General features: G+C 36.6%; 2 long non-coding RNA genes across 10 annotated transcripts in view; one reads left to right on the top strand and one right to left on the bottom strand.

Moving 5' to 3' along the window:
* Positions 1-18,491, bottom strand: part of LOC105463294 (uncharacterized) — a 444,863-nt gene that overhangs the window by 122,260 nt on the left and 304,112 nt on the right. The window contains exons 5-6 of the long non-coding RNA XR_003013881.2: positions 13,370-13,535; positions 12,604-12,757 (exon numbers count right to left, since the gene is read on the bottom strand). This is a non-coding gene — a long non-coding RNA (uncharacterized lncRNA). The remainder of the gene's footprint in view (positions 1-12,603; positions 12,758-13,369; positions 13,536-18,491) is intronic.
* Positions 1-18,491, top strand: part of LOC105463290 (uncharacterized) — a 226,903-nt gene that overhangs the window by 160,215 nt on the left and 48,197 nt on the right. The window lies entirely within an intron of this gene.

Genomic DNA, 18,491 nt, shown 5'->3' with positions numbered 1-18,491 from the left:
TGGAGATAGGGGCTGGTGACAGGTGTTTGGATCATGGAGGCAGACTCCTTATGACTTGGTGCTGTCTTTGAGATAGTGAGTGAATTCTCATTAGATCTGGTCATTTAAAAGTGTGTGGCAGCTGGGCATGGTGGCACACACCTGTAGTTCCAGCTACTCAGGTTGCTGGTTGAGGTGGGAGGATCACTTGAGCTGGGAGGTCAAGGCCATAGTGAGCCATGATGATGCCACTGCACTCCAGACTTGGTGACAGAGTGAGACACTGTCTCAAAAAAAAAAAAAAAAAGTGGGATTTCACAACTTCTCTCTTTTTCCTGCTCTGGCCCTGTGACATGCTTGCTCCCCCGTCACTTTCTGTCATGATTGTAAGCATCCTGGGGACTCCCCAGAAGCCAAGCGGATACCAGCACCATGCTTCCTTTAAAGCCTAGAGGATCATGAGCTAATTAAACCTCTTTTATTTATAAGTTACCCAGTCTAAGATATTTCTTTGTAGCAATGCAAAAACAGCCTAACACATCATGCATGAGGAATTACAGGGGGGTGCATAGAGAAAATCTCTATACCTTCTGTTCAATTTTGCTTTGAAACTAAAGCTGCTCTAAACCTGCATGTTGTGCACATGTACCCTAGAACTTAAAGTATAATAAAATAAATAAATAAATAAATAAATAAAATGACAAAAAACAGAATAAAGTCAACTTTTTAAATGACATTTCAAAACAAAAACTAATGATGTGGAAAATATTTATATTTTAAAAGGTGAAATGCTTAATGTTAAAATAGTTTTTTCCTTTATTTCTTACATTTTGTTTTTCTGTAAAAAATTAACGGTTATTTTTTTAATTTAAAAGTAATAGAATGTTGCAGGAAGAAAGAAAAGAGAACACAGAAATTTTAGGGCAAACCCGGTTGGAAAATGGAGAATAAAGAGCAAAATTTATGCCGGGTGATTTAAGAAAGGACATAATGAGGGCATGAGGTAGGTGGATTAGAGTCATTCAGAACTGGTCCATGACTGGAGAGTATCCAACAGGATATCCCCTTACTTGGTAACTGATGTGTATGATGAGAAAGCACAACTAATAGGAAGGATATACACAGAAGAAAGTAAGTGGGGCTTCTGTGTTAATTGCAGGTTTTCCCAAAAATTCTTAAGTCAATTGGCTGTAATCCCTTGGAAACCTTAGGATGACATTTACTATTTCAGAATGTACAGTGAGTCTTATAATATGATTATAATATTCACATTTACAGACTTATTAGAGAATTAAATGAGATGTCATATACAAAATACTTAGCACTGTGCTTGCCACAAAGTGAGCAATAACTGATAGACATTTTTAAATTATCATCACCTTATCATCATTAATTATTATCATCAAATTGAAGCTCAAAGAGATTAAATGACTTGCTCAAGGCCACCCAACTAGAAAATAATTCCTGCTTATCTTTGGATTCCAATCTATTTAACTCCCAAGGCTTTTTCTCTTCTGCCTATTTAGAAAGTTTGGGGTGATGGAATGCCACCATCAGAATGCAAAAAATGAAGTGTTGCAACTCCACCCAGTTTGGGAATCTGGAATTGCTGTTCCAATACATTTTTATAGCAATTCCACAGATGTTGTTTAGTGCTGAGCATGAAAACTGAGGGACAGGGTGGCCAATGGAAATATCTTCTGCTGAATAATCATAATTTTCACTTAGGATTTTTTATTTAAAATGCTGTTAACCTGGAATGTAACTAATCTGGCCAAGAAGGTGAAACTCACATTTATGATTTTTTCACTCAACCAATCAATATTTCATGAAAGTATACCATGTAATGGACTCTAGTATTATGAAAATAAATTAGACTGTGATCCCTGCTTCCACGTAAATTAATCTATTACTATTTATGTTTCACCTTTTTCATCTTGTTCCTCTTTCCTATTTCCGCTAGTTTGGTGAAGCAGCTATTCATTTCCCCTTGTAATTTGAGATTTCCACTGTACTTTTACACCCTATTTAGAGTTACCTTTTCTTTCTAAACACAGTAACAAGACACATTTTAAATTATTTTTTAAATGCTGGAGGCTTGTCCAAGAACGCCCCTTGTCCAAGGCGTTCTATTGATTTGCCTTTCTCCAGTGCAGCTAGCCCACTAAAGAGGTTGCCTTTCCCAAATTCCCTCACTCTGGGACGTCTGCAAAAGGCATTTATTTTATCCCTCTTTCTCAAGAAACTCTTCAGTTTGCTATTCCTTTGGTACTTTTGGTTTGAGTTTATTATTAGATTTTCACTTACAATTTGTCTTTTCTAGTTTAACAATTCCTGTTTGGGGCTTAAATTCCACATTCCCAGTTACACTCCAATTATCCACTTAGATTTTGACTATAACTATTGCAACATTTATCACCCTTCTTTTCTCTCTGACTCTTATTCTACTATATGGAAGTCTCAATTCTGATCTATTTGCTTTTTGTTTAGTTTATAGAGAAATATTCCCTCAGATGGGGTAACTGAGTGGTAGGTACTCTTTAGTATCTTGAATATCTGGACATATCTTTCTCTCATCATGAAGAACAAATGTGATACTTGGGTTGCAGTCCTTCTGCTAATATTCTGTACAAGTTACTCTACCATTTTTTAGTTTCCAGTGTTGCATATGAAAATCAAATGCTTATTTGATTTTCATTTGTGTAGATATATATTTTTTGCATCAAAAGTTCATGAGTTTTTCTCTTTATTCTTGGAGCTGTGGAATTTTACCAGAATATACCTAGATATGTTTCTTCTCTTATCATCACAATCTAACATTCAGTTGGTACTTTTTAATATTCATGATAAATTACTAATTTATTTGTTGTTTCTCTTCAACTATTCTCTTTCCCTTCTTTGGAAATTTTATTATTTTAACATGGTAAGTATCCTGGATCTCTTCTCCAGGAAACGTTTCCATAATCGTTTCTATTTCTTGGTATTTTTATTTGTTTTGAGATATTTATTCCAGGTCCTAACAGGTCTTAACCATTACCCTTGCCTTCTTCTACTTGTCTACATGCTTTTTAAGGTCCCAAGTCATGTTTATCAACAGAAAAAGGTTGCTTTAAAAAAATTGATTCATTATAGGTAATCTTTTACATTTTAAAAATACGTTATCTCCTCTAGCACTACCATTCCTCTTGAACATGTCTTTTCTCTGTCTTCTAGTTTTTTCCCCTGTTTGTTGGGTTCATTTGCCTGATCAGTAGATTTTAGGTACAGTTGTTGGGGTACCTTAAGTGACAGCAGTCTTTGATTGTCAGGAAGCACAGATGTCCACACATGTGATCCAGGCCAAGCAGCTATCATGAGAATAAACTCTGTTTGATCATCTCCTAAAATAATAATACTGGCAATAGCTGGCAAAGGCTGACACTCTTCCAATGTTAGGAGGAGAGGAAATGAAAGATACCTATTTAACTGACCAGCTCTTGCTACTAAAAGTGTGATCTTTGGACCAGCAGCAGCAGTCAAAAGTAAAAACTTTATAAAGACCGTGAGCTGATGAGTGGAAGCCCTTGATCCCCACCTTGTTTGACTATTAGTCATACCAATTAGATTGGATAGATGCATGAGTTTAGTATTGTGTTGTGCCTCAGGACATGCACATAGACACATAGACTTAACATGATGTATTATTTCTTGTTGAGCCCAACCTACCTAAAATGATGACTATTAAATAGCATGCAATGAGTATAGCACATAGTACACTCAGAGAACCCCAAGATTATGTAACTGTAACATTCCACAGAAAATTTGAGATTCAGAACTTGCAATGATGCTTTCCAAGATCTGTAGGATTCTAAGATTTATGAGATCTGATAGATTTTTGGGGGGGATGAACAGATTCCTGAATAGAACCAGTTTATATAGCTTTGTCATTATTCATGAAACACATTTCAACTCAGGGTCCCAAGTCAAATTTCATCAGTCATTGCTTTCAAGCACAAGTAAAACTTTATTATTAATAGACTTACAGCATCTTGAGGAGTTGCAATTTGACTGACAATTACCCAATGAAGGCTCAATATTCAGAAATCCGTGGAGTTACCCCAAGTAAGTTCCCTTTTCCTTCAATTTTATAATCAGGCATCACATGGCTATATTTTTCATTGTTCTATGATTTCCTTTCTTTTGAAAAGGCCATATAATTTTATATGTAACTTCATTTTGTTTGTTTTAAGGTGTTTTGGAAAATCAAACTGGGATCCTTTTTGATATGAAAAAGTTAAATAGTCTAATATCTTTCATCCAGTGAGGAGCATAATGGAAGAAACTTATTTAAGTAAATTTAAATATAAGTAATATGTTTGACAACATAATGTCGGCTGTGCTAGAATTCATCTGGAGATATTTATAGTCTTTATGAATAAGTGCATTATGTCAAAAAATGTGGAGAGCCCATAAAAAAGTGACAAGAGTACCAGAGAGGGCCTAAAAAGAGACACTTTTGAGTTTTCATTGTTCCTATTTCTCCTGAGCATGCCCTATCACTATTTGTTGTGGGATTTGGATCACTGTGGCAATTGAAAAGAAAAGGTTATAAGTTAGTATATAATTTAACCATAAATGTTAACTACATAAAACTAAATAAAGCTTTACCCCCCCCCAAAAAAAAAAACCCTTCACACTAAATTTGCTACATTTCTTTGCCTTCTCCAATGAAACTGTCATGTAAAAACATCCTAAGATTTTCTTAACCCACCTTGGTCCATCTTTTCTTTGATATCATGGGATCACAAAAAAGATGGAGTGTAGCAGAGCTCCTGTTGGCAGTAAAAACATGATGTCTCTGAGTCAATCATCCAGTTCCCATTAAATCATGGGGCAAAAAGTATCAGCACATTCCATGCTCTTTGCTGCTCTTAAAATCAAGTACACCACAGAACCCTCACTAGGCCTACAACATTACACCAAATTTTGGTCTCTGATTCTTAGTTATGTTTTATTATTAAGGTACAGAAATCATAGCTTCCATGGGTGGGAAATGAGGAAAGATAGAAAGGCCACATTTTGGTGATACATACTTCCCCCATGTCTCTAATCATGAAAGGTCTTCTTACTCTTCTGTTGTGTAGAAGTAGGTGCTACAAGCAAAGCTGATCTTATATGACCTACCTCATTCTTCTACTTCTTCATTCCTGATCCTCAGGATCTGACACATTTCCCTGACCCCAAATTCCCTCTTTTTTCCTTTCTCACTCTCTACACTCCCTGCACTGTATTTGTTCAAGGTGGAGCCTCAGGCTATATCTTCTAAAATATTGGAGCTGAGAAGAGCTATAGTGCTTACTCAAGTCCAGATTCCTCTTTTTACCTATAAGTAAATTGTAGACCAGAGAGAAAAAGTCATTAGACCAAGTTAACACAACCATACTTTGGCCACAATAGCACTACATTCTAGATCTTCTCATTTTCAGCCAAATCTTCTTGCTATTCCCCTCGTGCCTTGTTGTACAGAAACAACAACAACAAAAAGACTTAACATATGACCTATCATATAAAAGTAATTTTTAATTATGACTTTATAATTTTATAAATTGGAATTTGAGGATCTCATTTCCTGTCTCTCATCTCTGCCCCCTACAAAGCTAGTGTAGAAGTTATTAGAAAAGACACCCCCATTATTCATTGATATTTAGAAAGATCTCACCCATAAAGATGCCATTTTACCAGAAATACAGTCGTATCCATTTAGTTATTTAAGTCCAACAAATATGTTTGAAGGCATACTTCAGAATCAAGTCGTGAACATTAGATACATAAACAGTCAACTTCCTGGAAAAGTTAACAACTTGAAAAGAGATGATTTCCTCTAAGGACCCAACTTCTCCTAGTGGAAAATACATTATCTCACAAATAGGAACTTGTTTCCTGCTTTTTGTTAATAAGGGGAGCCAATGTTAGAATGAAGGCCTCAGGGATAAAAATAAAATGAGTGGAACAGTTCTTGGCAAGGCTGCCTCAGGGATTTGGATTCTTGACAGTGAAAATAGGCCTCAACTATATAAATTATGCAGGTTGGGACAGCCTAAGTCTCAGCCTTCCTTGATGGAGTCATGTGGGAAAGAACGTCTAGACATCAGAAATCAAGTTATTGCTTTTATAACTCCCATTTTAAAAACTGCTAAGAGCAGTACCTGCAATGGACTGTAATGTAGAACTGTGTAATGTCTATCAAATTTACTGCAGCAGTCATACGAAGCAGAAATTTGGACCAGTTGGAAATTATCAATTACTCCAAACAGTGTCATCATTTGAAAACATCCTGCTTCTTGCTTTTGGAAAGAACAATTACTTACACTCTTAAAAAACAGTTTGTAAGAGGAGAAATTCAGCAGACAATAGATCTGCATATGCTATTTATGAGCCCCACAATGGTAAACCTCCTTATTGCCTCCAAGGAAAACAGAGACCCTCTTGTAGAGGTTTCTTGCATCTCAATTTGCAGGTTAGAAACACTGTATACAAGAGCAAAGACTTGGAATCAACCAAAATGCCCATCAATAATAGACTGGATACAGAAAATGTGGCACATATACACCATAGAATACTAAGCAGCCATAAAAAAGGATGAGTTCATGTCCTTTGCAGGAACATGGATGAAACTGGAAACCATCATTCTCAGCAAAGTAACACAAGAACAGAAAACCAAACACTGCATGTTCTTACTCATAAGTGGGAGTTGAACAATGAGAACACATGGACACAGCGGGGGGCAGGGAGCATCACACACCAGGGCCTGCCAGGGAGTTGGGGGCTTGAGGAGGGATATAGCATTAGGAGAAATACCAATGTAGATGATGGGTTGATGAGCGCAGCAAACCACCATGGCACATGTATACCTATGTAACAAACCTGCACATTCTGCACATGTACCCCAGAACTTAAAGTACGATGATAACAATAATAATAATAAAAGAAACACTAAGGAAAACAGTAAACCAAACTGTGGGCTGCTATTAGTTTAAAGTGACTAGCCATAATTAAGAAAGGTAGTACGTATTTTGGATAGTTATAAAAAAAAATCAAAGAAAATTCAAAATTCTGTAACAAAAGACCAAAAAATGTTAACTGTAGTAAGAATCAGTGGAAAGTTATGTATTTGGGTCTTAAAAGACAATTGCCCAACCACAGCTTGAGGAAGCCTTGGGTCAACAAGAGCTTTACTTGGACTTTCAGTTTACTACAAAAGCAGTAACCTAATAATGTAGTGAAACACCTAAAATAACTAATGAAATCTTTACTTCTTGAGTATAAATATGATACTACATCAGAAATAATTCCACTCTTATTCCTGAACTTGTCTAAACCTATACCTTGTGCATTGAGTTAATTTTTTAATCAAACATTTTACATACATCCTCAATCCCCATAAAAACTATTAGGTAAATGTTATTTTTTTACTCCCATTTTACATATAAAGAAATAGACACTAGAACATTAAACACCTTTCATGAGATTATACAGATACTAATGGCAGACCTGGGATTGGACCTAGGTAGACCAGTTCTAGAGCCTATAATTGGAAGGCAATAATTTTGATAACAAGTATGAAGACTGAATTATATGAAAAACAGCAGAAAGAACTAAAACATTTTATTTTGATTAAAATAAGTGAAGGACTATAATTTTCTTCAACCTTCTGAAGTAATATTATTTGAAGTAATAGCATGTGGGAGACGAAATTGCTTTCAAATACAGACCTAGGGTCAGTGTGTAAAAGTGATGAAAGTTTGGGTTCTGAGTCAAGGTAATTTTTATAGCAATTTGATTTTAAAATACAGTGACCCAAAGAATTGTTTAATTTAACAGTGTCCTGTCTTGAATTCAGCTTTTTAACTAGACATTAAATTATAACCCTTCATTGCTTCCTTATAATAAGTGCCAAAAGATGATACAAAGTAGTACAGATATTCTGGAAGTAAAAGAATGTGTTTAGTACAATAACCAGAAAACACTTCATGAAGAAGATAATAGTTAATACTTTAGCCTTGACTCTGTGATATAGTCTTAATTGTTGATATGAGAAATGACAGCCCTGGTAATAGGCGTTGAGATGTGGAAGGAAGGCACTGAGATTTTAAAGGAAGGTAAGATGCAACCATATGATGTAGGAGCTCAAATACAACTGAAACATTTGGGTCGCAGCATAGACATTATCAGACATGAATGCATGAAAGCAAACTCTGACACTGCTCTGCAATAGATTAAGTGACAATGACAAATATTTATAATACCATTAAGGTCGTAAAAGGTTGTCACATACATGTGGCATACTAGTTATGGCTATGGCAAGCATATTAAATCTGCTTAGATCCTAGTAAGAATTAATGCAGATGTGAAGAAGGAGATTCGAGTGGAAAAGCAGCAAAGTATACTGGTTAGGAACAACATCTGTAGCCAGTCAGACTTGGGTGTACATCCCCACGTCGTTACTTACTAGTTATGTGAATTGGCAAGTGGTGCTCTCAGCCTCAGTTTCCTCACGGGTTTAAAAATAACTAACTCATACATACTTTAAGGTTTAAATTACACAATGCATATAAAGCCCACCATATTGGAAGTTCTCAGTAATCACTGGTGATGATGATTAATGATGGGGTGAGGGGAGAAAAGAGAAGCAGCAGGCACAGGGCTTGGTTAGCCGTACAACTTGCCAGATGATTGAATGTAGGGAATAGGGAAAAAATGGCTGCAGGAGCAGTCAAAAATAACTTAGAATATTCAAGTATTTATAGTTGGGAGAATGGTTGTGCCATTAATAGATCAAGGTTGTCAGCTAGTGTTGAATTCAGGTTTGAAAGAGAAAAGAAAACAACTGTGGAAACTTCAAGAGGACATGATCTCACCTCTCCTACACAGAAATTTAGTGCCACTTAATCTATCCAGCCAAACCCAGAGCCCCAGTAAAAATGTAGCACCCCGGTTGTTTGTGGCCTTCTGGTCTCGGCACTCTCCAGCTCCTTGCTTCTCAAAATTGGGATCACAGACTAGAAGCATTGGGGTCCCCTAGGAGCCCCCAAGGAGCTTGTGAGAAATGCAGAATCTCAGGCTTCTCTAAAAACCAACTGAATCAGAATTTGCATTTTAACAGGAATCCAAGGTGATTAGTATGCACAAAAGTTGCTAGAGGACAGTGGGGGCTGGCAAAGGGGATGTCAGTTAATTAGATGACTGAATCTCAATTGTTTACTCTTTAGACTGTAATCTGATTAAAGGAATTTTATTGTGTGTGTTGACTACATGAATACATTAAAGAATTGTATACCATAGCCTCACTCTGCCTCATTTTGTTCCATTTTAACTTTGTGGGCTCTTTATATGTCTGGAAAAGAAAACACACACAGAAATGTTATATTGTTTGAAGTAAAACAACTGTCGAACTAAAATATTGACTTGTTTGAATTCCATAAAATGATAAAAATTATCACAAAGTGATGGCATTTGCCCTCATAAAAAGAAGTTAGCTTGGTTCTTAGTATTATATTCAGGTTTTGAAACAAAAACTCTTCTATTCAATTACTCAAACTATATCTTATATTTTATTTAGCAAACTTGCCCTCGTAAACCCATGCAATTTTCTTTTGTATCTTCAGGTGTAATATATCTTAGTGCTTTATATAAAACAAATTATTTTTGACAGTGGTTATTTAGAAGAAGCTTTCATAAATATGCCACACAAAAACATCTGGTATTACTCAAAGTCTATTTATTTTTATTATCACAGTAGATTGTCTCCATTACATATTTTGGAATGCATTCAATTCTGATTTGTAAAAATTACTTCAGAAACAGTTTAATATATTTCCTTCAGCATAAGGAGAATATACATTTTTGAAATGTGGATACTGAAAGTGGGGATTGGATTTTGGGGGGACATATCTGATTAACCATATTTATCATTTCAAATTTTTGTTTTAAATAAAAATCATTACCCACATTCATTTCATATGTAACTGAACTCCTTATTAATTCATTCAACAGATATTTATTAAACACATACTATATGGGAGGGTGTTAGAACCCGTGTGCTGGGCACTAAAAAGACAATGGTGAGCAGGAAAATACACGGTAATTTCCCTAAATGATCTTACAGTAATCAAACAAATAACGTACAATTAAAACAGTGAAACAAATACATGATGCAGTGAGACTGTGAGTCATAGGCTCGTGAGATTTTATGGAAGTGTTGCCCTGAGGAAGTGACAGTACCATTAAGAGACAGAAAGAGGGCAGCTGCAAATTTAGATGCAAAAGGTATTAGAGAGCTCAGGGAGTAGGAAGCAGCCAAATACAGTGAGTTCCAGGCACAAGAAACAACAGAGGCCCTGTGGAATGGCACACTAAGGGAGATAAAAGAAGGCCAGCATGTGGCGGGAGTACAGAAATTGAGAGCAGCTGCTGGGCAAAGTGGCTCATGCCTGTAATCTCAGCACTTTGGGAGGCGAAGGCGGGTAGATCACCTGAGGTCAGGAGTTCAAGACCAGCCTGGCTAACATGGCGAAACCCTGTCTCCACTAAAAATACAAAAAATTAGCCGGGCGTTGTGGCGCACGCCTGTAGTTCCAGCTACTCGGGAAGCTGAGGCAGGAGAATCGCTTAAACCCAGGAGGCAGAGGTTGCAGTGAGCCGAGATTGCACCACTGCACTTCAGCCTGGGTGACAAGAGTGAAACTCCATCTCAAAACAAAAAATAAAAACAAACAAACAAAAAAATGAAATAGAGAGCAGCCTGGAATACCCAAGGTTGGCACATCAAATGGAAGTGAGACCAGGCAGGATGTGGTGAGCCATGGTAAGATTTTACTATTCCATCCGCATCATTACAGCAAGCTTGACTTCAGAAAAAAAAAAAAAAAAGTCATATTTGCACTGACAGATTAGAAAAAAGATTAGAAGTAAATGAGAGAAGAGTCCTTAAGAAGCTAATGTACAATAGTACCAGTGAACACTCTAGAATTTAACTACCAGAAAAATTCAGTGTATCAGATGTTCATCTGTGACCCTTTCTAGACAACCTCTTTTTTTTTTTTTTTTTTTTTTTTTGAGACAGTGTCTTACTCTGTTATCCAGTGGAGTGTAGTGGCACAATCACAGCTCACTGCAGTCTCTACCTCCTGCTCTCAATCAATCCTCCAGCCTCAGCCTCTCGAGTAGCTAGAATTGTAGGTGTGTGCCACCACCACACCTGGCAAATTTTTGTATATTTTTGTAGAGATGGAGTCTCCCTGTGTTGCCCAGGCTGATCTTGTACTCCTGGGCTTAAGCAATCCTCCCTCTTAGGTCTCCCAAAGTCCTGGGATTACAGGCATGAGCCATCATGCCAAGCCCCTTCTTTTTATTAATCTCATCTCTAACCACAATCTCAACTCCACAACCATACACTGTATACTTATTCTTCAATGAATTTCACATCTTTTCTTCCTCTGAGTTTTTACATAATGTTTATTCTTCTCAGAATGACACTGTCTTTTCTCTGCTTCTTTCTTTAAAACCTGCCTGAAAGCTTACCTCCTTAAGAAGACCTTGACAGTTTTCCCCAGGAAGAGTTCATTTTCCACCTCTCTGCTGGCACCAACACCTTATAACAACTAGATATATAACATTTATCATATTGTACAGTGATTATTTGGGGGGAGGATTTTTTGCCAACATATCAGATGACTTCAAGCTATTGTTTTAAGCCATTCAAAATTATTCAGTGAACATTTGTGGAAGCCCCAAATATGAAATATAAGTAAATGGTTTTTTCAGCTGAGGCAGTGATAGGGGTTTTATTATCCCTCTAGAATTTCCTCAGAGAAGAATCCGGAATGATCCCAAGTTGGCATCATCTACAGTCTAAAATGATACATTAATAAAATATACATCATGAATTCAGTATCAGTAGAAGTCAAATTACCTCTCAACACAGCCATTCTTTTCCTATTTTTTTAAACTTTTATTTTAAGTAAAAAATAAAAGTAAAAAGTTTTTTTTTTCTTTTTACTTTTACTCAGGGGAACATGTGCGGGTTTGTTATATAGGTAAATTGCACGTCACAAGGGTTTGATATATATATTATTTCATCACCCAGGTAATAAGCATGGCACTTGATTGGTAGCTTTTTGAACATCACCATCCTTCCCCCCCTCAACCTCAAGTAGGCCCTGGTGTCTATTGTTTCCTTCTTTGGGTCCATATGTACTCAATGTTTAGCTCCCACTTATAAGTGGGCACATGTGGTATTTGGTTTTCTGTTTCCGCACTAGTTTGCTGAAGATAATGGCCTCCAGTTGCATCCATGTTGCTGCAAAAGACACAATCTCATTCTTTTTTATGACTGCATAGTATTTTGTGGTGTATATGTATCACATTTTCACCATTGCTGGGCATTTAGGTTGATTCCATGTCTTTGCTATTGGCAACACAGCCATTCTAAGATGCTAGAAAGCCATCATCTATTAACTTTGGAGTTTTATAAATATGGGTCTAGCAACATCTCTGTACCCCACAAATTTCAGCATACAGGTAGAAGTCCCTGAATGATTTTTTTGGAGCCATTGCTACTTGGCTTAAGAGATAAGATAAGTTTACCTGATCCAACCAGTTCAGAAGGCACTGGAACAGATAGAGCGACGTAGAATATTGCTAATGTCCAAAAGCTCTCTTCACAGGAATTACCTCAAAAAGTTTTCTCCTCCCTCTTGGTCTCTCCAACATCTGAGGTACCATTGAGGAACCTGTTGAACTGAGAATTACAAAACTTATTTTCAATTATTTCCTATGTAAATCTTCATAGGCAATCAACGTCTCACACATGTAGAGGCACTTAGAACTTCTTGTGTCATTATCAGCCTTTGGAGTATCAGCCAACATGAAAACAGAAAGAATCTCATCATATTATTCTGCTAAACATATCTAGCTTATCCCCTGGTATAGATTAAAGGAGAAACACATGCTGTTCATTTTCAGCAGGGTACACTTAAATAGCTTATTTTATGTAGAGTAGTAACATTGTTGGTGCCTTTTAGGTCCTTACAATAAATATAGGTGCTGATCATATGTGCCAGGCAAAGACTAAGATGGAGCTTACATTGTATTGTATCTGATTGACAATAATTTGAAAAATAAATACATAATATATTACGGGTGATAAGTGGTCCAAGAAGAAAAAAAAAAAATAAAGCACAAGAAGAGTGTAAGGAATAATACAGGGAGAGGGTTACTCTTTAAATTGAGTGATCAGGAAAAACCACTCTGAAAATATATTTGAGCAAAAGCTTGAATAAAACAAGGGAGAAAATCAGGAAGAAAACTTGAGAAGAAACCTTCCCAGCAAGAAAAAAAAAAAAAAGAACACCTATCAAGTTGATCCCCTTCATTTTTCTTCTCGCCATCTTCACTGTCACTCTTATTTCATGCCATCATCGTTTCTTGCCGCCTTGCTGCAATTGCCTCCAACGTCTTCTCCTTGCCTCTGGTCTTTTATTCTCCAATACAATCTCCACAGTGATATCCATGTGATTCTAAATTGAAAATATATAGTATCACATAACCCCCAACTTAAAATTTTCAGAATCTTTCAATAATCTGCTGATAGAGTCCAAATTCATGACACAATATGCATAGCCTTTCATTATCAGACTACGGTCCATCTAATTAGCTTCTCCTTTTTACTCTAGTGTGCACTAAACTACTTGTTCTCCTTAAAATGCTCCATGTACATGCTCTCCTCTCTGCTTGAAATATCCTTCACCCTAATTAGCCTTTAAGACTCACCTCTCACTTCCCCTTCTGAGTCTTTATTAGTTCCTCTTACCTACCCGACCAAGCTAGTCACACTCTACTGTGTGCACTGATAGTACCCTGAATACAGCAACTTTTTTAACGTACTACTGGGTTTGTAGTTGTTGCTTTTCTCTCATTACATTATTTACCTCCTTGGATATAGAAACTTTCATATGTATATCTTTATATCTCCAGGATCTACCTCAGTGCTTGCCACATTATATGTCCTAAATAATTAACTGATAAGAAATGGTGGAAAATGATATGTTAATGTGATAGAATGCCTGAGGGACTGAAACTCAGAAGAATCAGATCAACCTAACTTAGAGCATAAATTTGGATACGTTTCTTTCACTTCTAGGCTTTCGTTTTCTTGTTTTTAAAATCATGCCTCTTAACTATATACTCTCAAAGGCCCATTCAGCTCTGAAAGATTCCAAACATTTCTGTCTGAAATTGAACAGTGTTAATGTTGTTCTACTTTTTCAGCAAAGCCCCAAAGCAGACAAAGTCCTCTAGCCACCTGAGAAAGTCAATTATCTTCCAAACAGTAAGCAATATATTTCTTAATCACTGGCAGAAGCACTTCCAATTTTTTATAAATAGAAATCATTTGGTAACATAAACAACATTGATTGAACCTGGAGATTGAGCTTTCGGAAAATATGAGCAAATCTCTCATCTCCTTTGGAAGATGAGGATGATTTTGAAACGTTTCATCTGAAGTCAGCTTGTACATGAAAATCCCACTTTAGATGTTAATGGCACTCTTGCTTGGAGTCTTTCTGCTTAATCACTGAAGTCATCTACTAAGGTCAAAAGTATTTAGCAAAATAAGTATTTTTTAAACAGAATTTGTACTTTTCTAATGATATTTGGAAAAAAAGTTTTCTTATGGAATACTCATTATTGGCAATTTGGGGTGCATTCGCAAGCCACAAAAATCCTCCACTGATTATAGGCTTTCTCCAATTTTTTATACTGTGTTCTGGAAGCAACTCAATTTGGTCAAACTGGAGCCAAAGCGTAGAGGTCTTATACTGGAAACACACATGGCAGCCAAGTATCATGTTATGCTGCAACATGGCTGAGTAGGAGAGATCATGTGAGACATCTGCAATACAGGAAGATATTTTTTCAACTGCTGTTCAGTCAAAGTCAATATAAAAGAAAAGCTGACATTAAGAGACTATGAATATGATAGCCCTGTGAATTCTACAACTATAATTACATGTGTTTGTGGGACAGAATCAACTGAGTCTCAGGGTAAAGTCATTGATGACGAGTGGCAGAAATTCAGCTTGCAGTGAATGTAATTTCAATCTCTTCTTGCTAAACATAAGCCTTTGTCATCAGAATGTCTGAAACCGACATATAGAAAGAGTTCATGTTATATCTAATACAAAAGCAAAATTGGTGATATACCAGTTTATTTCTAAATGGTGGCTTTAAAAAATAAGCTTAAGTCACAAAGATCCCAATGATTTCAATTTACTTCTGCAAAATTTGTGTTAAAAATAGAATAGATTTAGAGACAAGCACCACTGTCTTTCTCTCCTCTCTCTCTCTCTCTCTCTCTCTCTCTCTCTCTCACACACACACACACACACACACACACACACACACAGAGTAGCTCAGTACTTGACAAGTTTGTTTTTCTGGAATGTACAGTTTGTATTGGCACAAGGTAGTAATTTGACAGAGAGTTAAAGAAGTCGTTTGGTGAGCAGTTTAAACTATAAAAATCCTGTGTAGTTAAAAGCAATAAATGACTATTAGGAGAGTTTCTTGCAGTGGTTAATAATCAATGTATGAATTGAGAGAAAGCAATGCTTTATTTTCCTCACTTCATAGTTCTAATAAACTCTGTCCTCCAAATATGCCTTCGATTTAAGAAAAAAAAAAATGTTTCTTAACTCATGAAATAGCCATCACATTCCAAAAATCTACCACCAGAAACTTGTGCTTTGACACTTAGGTGAAAGAGAAAGAGAAAATTTGAAAATCTCAATTTATTGTTTAACATAAGAGAAGACAGAAACTGCAATGCCACACAAACTTTTATTGCTATCAAATCAAATCACAGAAGTCTATAAGATTGATTCAGTTTCATCAGAAAAAATTATATTTTCCTGCTCAACAAAGCAAAGATGCAGAGAATACATTTTTGGACACTAATATCTGTTTTCATTTTTCAGTCTGGGACTTGAAATGAGCAGTTTCAGTTATGAGAATAATTCATTTATACAGAATAATGGCTTTCATAAAGGTATCTAACCTTACAAAGACTGCTGCACATTTCTAAAGAAGCTTAATGCACTGACATACTGGATCTGTAAAGTGATACACATTTCATTTCCAAGAGACTATTAGGCACCTCTACCCAAATAAATACCTATAATTTCCCCCTTTTCTTTCCATAGTGACTTTGCCAAGGCCATGTGAGCCAATTCCTGACTATGTTTACATGTGTTATCATGGAAGTAGCCACTGTAACAGCACAAACTTCCTAATGAATCCAATTTGTTAAGATTTCCTGTTAGTGTAGATGATGAGCATAAAAAGAGAAATGTAAACAAGATAACATTGTTTGGGTTTATGCTTGAAAAACAGAGGAGAATCAATAATGTGGTTAGAGAAAAGGCAATTTTCCCAGGAAGCAAAAACAAAGACTTACTTTTATTTTTATTTTTATTTTATTTCATTTTTTTTTTTCCTTGAGACGAAGTCTTGCTCTGTCACCAGGCTGGAGTGCAGTGGTTCGATCTCAGCTCACTGCAACCTCCGCATCCCAGGTTCAAGCAATTCCCCTGCCTCAGCCTCCTGAGTAGCTAGAAGTACAAGCACATGCTACCACGCCCAGCTAATTTTTTTTTTTTTTTTTTTTTTTTTGTATTTCAGTAGAGACGGGGTTTCACCATGTTGGCAGGATGGTCTTGAACTCCTGACCTTGTGATCTGCCTGCTTCAGCTTCCCAAAGTGCTGGGATTACAGGCGTGAGTCACCACGCCTGGCCTACTTTCATATTTCTAGGATGGGAAAATATGTCATATCTTTAATGTTTCCATTCAACTTTGGTGACAGTGATATGAATAGAAGATCCTTCTGTTGAACACCTAGAATTCACCTCTATGCTTTGGCTCTTAAGGAGTGTGTGAGTTTTACCCTATCTCCCTTTCTGAATACAATATGACTTTGCCCAAAATCACAACATTCACATAGGAAGTGAGAATCTTCTGAATCTTGTGTACTCTACAGGAGCGGTTTCAAACCTGTCAGTAAAGAGCTACCAGTGGCTCTCCGAGCTTTATGGAATTGCTCATCGCATAGTTTGGCTCTCCAAAAGAAGCAGAAGAGACCTTGTGTATAGGTTGAAGGTTCCTGGGAGCCACAACCTGCTCTGCTGTGATGGAGAAATGGGAGAAATTAGTTAACCCCTCTGGCCTGTTTCTACTTTTTCCTCCTTAGCAAGTGCTCACTCTTCCTTTGTAACCTTCCTGTCCTTTTCTTATTTCTTGCCTTCTCCCTCTACTTTTTTTTTTCTTGTTCTTTCTCTACCATCTTCTTCCTTTACCTATATCTCTTTCATCTACCTCTTTCTTCTCTACTCTTTTGATATTTATTGTTCTTCCACTCTTTTTTCAGTTTTGTCAGTAGCCCACTAATGTCAGGCACTGTTCTATGCAATGCAAAAATATTAAATTAAATTTTAAAACTTTGCAGATTTGCACTCAAGGAGGTCACAATCTCTTGCCAAAAATGAGAAAGCATGAAACATGTTTTCACCAGTTACAGCACACCAGTGTATTACATTCAAGTTTAAGACTGGACTTATTAATAAATATCACTTAAATAAAATACTGACAGATAATGTCTTTCTCATAATATTTAAAATTCTAAGTGACATTTCATAGGTCACTTATTCCTGGTCTGTACTACTATTAACAAATTAGTTTGCCTGACATCATGGACTATTTTACAGGCATATGGACAAGCAAAATAGCATTGTGTATGAGTGTCTCTGGGGCATTTTCCCAGGAAGTCTTTGCTACCAACCAACCTGACACTGAGTGTGAAGATTCTCATAGCCCCCTGTGTATTTCCATCTTACAGTATGTACAGACTTGGGAGTGCAATAAACACTTTATTTCCAATAAATGAATTTAATCTGCTCTGGTTTAAACATCTGTCCCCTCCAAAACTCACAGGGAAATTTAATCTCCAATGTGCCAGTATTGAGAGGTGGAGTCTTTAAGAGGTGATGAGGTGATGAGGGCTTTGTACCCACGAATAGATTAACTGATTCATGGTTTAAGAGATTAATGGTTTATCATGGGAATGGGACTGTTCGCTTCATAAGAAGAGGAAGAGAGAGTTGAGCTAGCACACTCATCCCTTTCCATGTGATTCCCTGTGCCACTGCAGGGCTCTGCACAGAGTCCCCATCAGCACGAAGGCTCCCAGCAGATGTATCCTGTCTACCTTGAACTGCCCAGACTCCTGAACTCTAAGAAATAAATTTTGTTACTTAGAAATTACCCAGTTTTAGATTCTTTTATAAGCCACAGAAAACAGACTAAGACATAATTTAATTTACCCATGATCACCCCCACATCCTGTTATCAATATCCATTATCAATATGTTGCAACCATATCCCACAAGGTTGTGAAATTCTTTCTCTATTCTTTGGGGC

Source organism: Macaca nemestrina, chromosome 12, assembly GCF_043159975.1.
Source record: "Macaca nemestrina isolate mMacNem1 chromosome 12, mMacNem.hap1, whole genome shotgun sequence".
NCBI classification, from domain to species: domain Eukaryota; kingdom Metazoa; phylum Chordata; class Mammalia; order Primates; family Cercopithecidae; genus Macaca; species Macaca nemestrina.
This window is presented reverse-complemented; position numbering and strand designations above follow the sequence as displayed.